This window comes from Mauremys reevesii, linkage group 17 (genome assembly GCF_016161935.1).
Source record: "Mauremys reevesii isolate NIE-2019 linkage group 17, ASM1616193v1, whole genome shotgun sequence".
Taxonomy (NCBI): Eukaryota; Metazoa; Chordata; order Testudines; family Geoemydidae; genus Mauremys; species Mauremys reevesii.
The window spans coordinates 17269303-17275031 of NC_052639.1; the positions used below are offsets into that span (position 1 = coordinate 17269303).

Genomic DNA, 5729 nt, shown 5'->3' on the forward strand with positions numbered 1-5729 from the left:
CCCTCTTTTCCCAGTGCCCCTCAGACCCAACCCTCAGTCCCTCCTATGCTCACTGCTCCTCACTCCCAACCAGAGCCTGCTCCTCTTCACCCTTCTCCTCAATCCCAGTTTAAACAGCCACACTGGGCTGGACCAAAGGCCCACCTAGCTCTGTGTTTTTTCCTCTGTCAGTAGCCAATACCAGGTGTCCTAAAAGTTAACCAACAAGGCACCACTGGGAGTTGAACCCAGGATCTGCTGTTTACAAGACAGGTGCTTTAGCCAGCTAAGCCATGGTGCCTGCCTGTGGCTAAAACACACTGTCTGCCCACACCTGACTCTCTGCCATCCCCACTGGGGCCTGACAAGCTTTGCTTGTGTTTGAATTCTGCAAAGCAGAGGAGCAGGTGACGTTTTCCTTGCAAGCTCTGTGTGTGTGTGTGAATCTTTGGCCAGGTCTGCACTGCAAAGTTATTTCAGCATCATTATATTGCTCAGGTGTGTGAAAAACACACAACGCTCCCTCGGTTGGCAGCTTTTGGCTGGTGCACACACTGCAATGCCACGTCTGGCGACAAAATTGCCCTGTTTTGGTGACAAAATAAAACCACCTTGACGAGAGGCCTAGAGCTTTGTGCAGCAAACTTAAAGTGACAAATTTTCAGTGTAAATGCTGCTGGTCATTATATCACTATAATGGCCTCCACCAGTATCCCATAATGCCCGCCGTGAACTCGCCTGCCCTGCATTCCTGCTACAGAGGCTGGGCCCCTCCTTTCAGAGCCCTCCCATTTTTAAAAGTCCTGGGGTGTTGTTCTCCCCTGTTCAGGCACCCTGGGGCCCTGCACTTCACACAGCTCTCCTGATTTCAGCTGTTAGTGAGGAGCCTCACTGCTAGCGCAGACTGGGCAGTTTCTTGCATGACAGACACTGTCCCAAAGCAGGACTAAAATTTGGGACTAGATTCATAGACTTAAGGTCAGAAGGGACCATTATCTCACCCATCCACTCCTGTAACAAAACCCTAACCTATGTCTGAGTTACTGAAGTCCTCAAATCGTGGCTTAAAGACCTCAAGGTGCAGGAATCCTCCAGCAAGTGACCCAGGCCCCACGCTGCAGAGGAAGGCGAATGTCCGAGAACAATTCTAGGGGCAGGTGAATGCAGAGCAATGACACTGGAGGTGCCCAGACCTCCAATGGGGGCAGCGTGGAAATTAATAATGGGAAGATCATTTGCGAAATTAGTCGTCACTGACAAGCTTTGTCTCTGTTCCTGTTTCACACTGTGGTGTTAGTTAGAGGAATCAGTACAGATTTGTACTATATTAATTAAACACTTAATTTTATTTACCCAAGCCAAAAACTTAGTGTCACTTATTTTTTCTGTCCTATCAAGAATGAATTGAATTTCGTGACTTTCTGGAAAGTGCAGCGAGATGAAATGTGGGGAATTCAGTCTGTGTGTTTGTGAGCTGATGTTTTCCTCTCACAGGTCAGTGCCTGCATTGAAATACCAAGAGGGATCTAAGGGCTGGTGTACGCTGGGCACTGAACTGACAGAGTGACGTCTCTCAGGGTGTGAACCCCCCAACCCAACCCAACCCATAGAGTTAAGGTGACCTAAGCCCTGGTTAGATAGTGGTAAAGAAAAGGAAGAATTGTTCTGTCAATGCAGCTATTACAGGGATGGGAAAACCCCTCCAATCACTGTTTACTCCAAAGTGCTATAGCAATGCCACAGCAGCATTTTAGGTGTCCACAGAGTGAAAGTAGATCTGGCTCCAGTTTGCACTGTGGATGCTCAGGCACTAAGATTAGAGTGATAATAACAACAGCACAGTGCTTGTGTAGTTGGCAGGATTTGAACCTGTGCAGGGTGACGCCAATAGATTTCTAGTCCATCGCCTTAACCACTCGGCCACAACTACTTGACATACAATTATTCCACTACATGATGATTCTGTTCTCACTGAATTGTCACTTCAAATTACTCAGACCAGCTTCCCCAGCACGCTCATGACTGCGCATCAGTGTAAGTGTGCCCTTGGGTGAACAGTGAGAATTCCTGCCCATTTCCCTTCCAGCTGGAGCAGGATGAGAGTGTGTTTGTGTGAACGACATTGCTGTAGATTGTTGTTCATTCCCCACTCTGACAATTCAGACAGTCCCTTTCCTAGTCAAATCTCCAGCACATTGTTCCAGGGCAGGATTTCTCTGGGGCACTGAAATATTTCAGGGGGCTGGTGCGTGAACTCAGCCTTGCATTCCACCCTTGATGTTACATGGACTAACAGCAGCAGCAGAAAGAAAGAGCTGAGCCAATAGCTTCCTGCCAGGGATGCAGGTGCCACAACCCCTCTGTCTGACCATTGCCATTGCAGGAGAGAAGGGTTCACTGGAATCAGATGCCCTGGTTCAGACCAGAGACACAGGAAGATTTCACTGTTCATGGATCTGTGCAAAGGAAATTGTGTCTCTGTGAAATTGAGGTGGGAAATGAAAAGTCCACGTGGTGGCCCAATGCTCTAGGAATGTGGGTGAAGGACTCGGGCTGAGAAATGATTTAACAGGGGTTTGTTTCAATGTATTGCCCCGATTAAAATCGATGGCTAAAAGGCAGCCATGTTGTTAGCACTTGTACCGGTGTTGGGACATCCCAGTGGGTGTCAAGTCCATTGCCTTCACCAGGGGCAGTCAATTATTTTATCAAGGTACAAATTTCTTGGCCAAGGTATAGTCAAGGTCTAGACGCCAGAGAAAATAATGCACTGCTGATAAGAAGAAGTACATAAAAAGATTTTGCAGCCACCATGGGCATAACAATGATGTGCCATGTTTCACTCTCCTTTCCCTTTGGTGCCACCTCCTTTCCCTTTGGCCTTGTAGTTGACCAAGGGCAAAGCTAAACATCTCCTCAGATACCAGGGAGTGTTTATGTCCATTCCTGCGAGCTACACAGGGGTTTGATGTTGCTGCTTTCAATCCTCTGGCTCTGCCGGGATAAGGAACAATTCAAGCTGTCACTGAACTGAAGGAGGAAGATCAGTTTTTGACAGGAGAGGGACACCTCCTCTTCAAGGAGTTTGGCTGGCAGTCCTGGTCCCCAGGTCTCACCCGTGGGGCTCCAGCAGTTTTGGGACCGGGTCACTCCCTTGGCCCCACCTGCTGCCCCCAGGCGCTCCCCCCCAGGAGCCCCAGCAGTGCAGCGGAGCTGAGCAGCATCTGCCTGCTCACTCCAATGGCTGCCGGCCCCTCTGCATGGCAGGGCAGGGTGGGTCTGTGCCTCCGTGCGCTTCCCCCACCCCGAGCCCCTGCAGCCAATGGGATGCTGCGGGGGTGATGCCTGGGGGCAGCAGAACGTGGAGGCCCCCCAGCCCACCCCACCTTGGACACCCCGGTAAGCACCGCACCCCTTACTCCCTCCCAGAGCCTGCACCACCATCCCCTCCCCACATACCCCTCCTCCTCCCCGCAAACTCCCTCCCAGAGCCTGCACCCCTCTCCACACACACCTGCCCCCAACTCCCTCTCCCTCCACACACACCCTCCTGCCCACCCTAATCTCCCTCCCAGAGCCTGCACCCCCACCCCTCCTCCTGTTCCCCCTACTCCCTGCCCCAGCCCAGAGCCTGCACCCAGCACCCAAACTCCCAGAGCCCTACAAGGAATTTTTGTACTCAAGGCCAGGGCCGGCTCCAGGCTCTTTGGCTGCGGGTCCTTGAGTCCCTGTCGGAGGGAAGGACCTGCCTCTGAATTGCCACCGTCGCTTCACTCATCCTTCGGTGGCAATTCAGCAGCGGGTCCCTGAGTCCCTCTCGGAGAGAAGGACCCACTGACGAACTGCCACCGAAGAAGTGGCAGTGGTAGAGCTGCCGCCGAAGCGCCGCTGATCGTGGTAGAGCTGCGCCCCTCCACTTTCTGCAGCTGAGGCAAGTGCCTCACTCGCCTCGCCCATGTTACGGCGCTGCAAACTCCCTCCCAGAGCCTGCCCCCCAGAACCCCTCCCCCACCCAAACTCCCTCCCAGAGCCTGCCCCCCAGAACCCCTCCCCCACCCAAACTCCCTCCCAGCACCTGCCCCCCAGCACCCCTCCCCCACCCAAACTCCCTCCCAGCGCCTGCCCCCCAGAACCCCTCCCCACCCAAACTCCCTCCCAGAGCCTTAGGCAGGTGAGGGCAGAGTTTTGGGGCGGGTTCTGGGCGGTGTGAGTGACATTATTGGCCCACTGGGAGGACTGGCACTGGCCCTAAGGTAAATTGAGGTTGAGACCCATGTGTAAAGACCCATGTGTAAATTCACTGGAACTTTTCAAACTCTCCACAGCTTTGCCAATTTTCACCAGGAATTTTCTCCATTAACAAATTCTCACTTGTTCCCTACCAGTTGGTGACCATTGCACCAGGGGCATGTCAGTCTCAGGGTCCTGATTTCCCATTGACCCTTCCCCTTCTATTGGCACTGGAAACTAGCCAACCAAAAACCCCACTAAGTTTTAGTAAAGGGCCAACAGTCCCTTACACAAGCCAGCCCTGTGAGAGTCACCAATGTGCAGAGAAGGCAGTATGAGCTGGTCCCATGGTGTAACGGGCAGCACTCAGGACTCTGAATCCTGCAATCTGAGTTCAAATCTCAGTGGGACCTTGTGTTAGCTGGTGGTAAAGATCTGGTGCTCAAAGTGCTTTCCTGTCTCCAGCTATGTAAGAGTGAATCATTTCCCTCCTGCTGGGTGACTCCTCCCTCCTGGAGTCAGGTCTTTGGTGGGGTCTAGAAGTGGCTCTGGGGTTGGGATTCTCACTGCTTGACCTGATGCCCACAAGTGTGGTGCTTGTGGCCACACTTGTCCTCTTGCCCACATGGCACTTGAAGAAAGCAGGGCCAGGCTTGGTAGGCAGGAGGGAGGAAGAGCAGGGCCGCCCAGAGGATTCCGGGGGCCTGGGGTCTTCGGCGGCGGGGGGCCCTTCCGTTCGGGACCCGCTGCCAAAGTGCCTGAAGACCTGCGGTGGGGCCCCCGCTGCCGAATTACCGCCGAAGGGGACCCGCGCCCGGCGCAGTCCGGTCTTCAGCGGAAATTCGGCGGCAGGAGGTCCCGCCGCGGGCCTTCGGGGCACTCCGGCGGGGGGTCCCGGAAGGGAAGGGCCCCCCGCCGCCGAATTACCGCCGAAGACCGAGCTGAACTTCAGCGGCGGGTCCGGCTCCGTCTTGCGGTAATTCGCCAGCGGGGTCCTTCTGCCCCGGGCGGAAGGACCCCCGCCGGCGAACCAGGAGCGAAGAAGCTCCTGCGCCCGGCCCGCAAGAGTTTTCCAGGCCCCCGGGCAGTGAGGACCCGCTCAGGGGCCCCGAAAAACTCTCGTGGGGGCCCCTGTGGGCTCAGGGCCTGGGGCAAATTGCCCCTCTTGCCCCCTCTGGGCGGCCCTGAGGAAGAGTCCCAGGCTGGAGCCCAGCACCTCTCCTCCTCTGGGCACCTAGAGCAGAGGCGGCTGGTGCTGACAGCTCTGAGGGAAGGCTTATAAGCCACAGAGCGACTGAGGTCAGGGCCAGAGGAGGAGGACCATGCCTATGCATGGACAGCAGATGGCCATGAAGACACCCGGCCAGCCTGCTTCCTGGCCTGGCAAACACCCACTGAAGTCGTGCTTAATCCACTTGCTGATCAGGGGAAAACCTGTCAAAATCTGTGTGAGGAGAACCGCTTGGGTCGGAAGGGAGCGAGGAAAAAGAGTGAAAAAAATAACCAGCAAGAGAGAGAGC

The 5729-nt window shown here is 54.6% G+C and overlaps 2 non-coding genes across 2 annotated transcripts; one reads left to right on the forward strand and one right to left on the reverse strand.

Annotated features, from left to right (window-relative positions):
- Positions 1 to 206: 206 nt before the first annotated feature.
- Positions 207 to 280, reverse strand: TRNAT-UGU. The gene has a single exon. It is a non-coding gene; the product is annotated as a tRNA-Thr (tRNA).
- Positions 281 to 4550: 4270 nt separating this feature from the next.
- Positions 4551 to 4622, forward strand: TRNAQ-CUG. Its single transcript has one exon. It is a non-coding gene; the product is annotated as a tRNA-Gln (tRNA).
- Positions 4623 to 5729: the final 1107 nt, after the last annotated feature.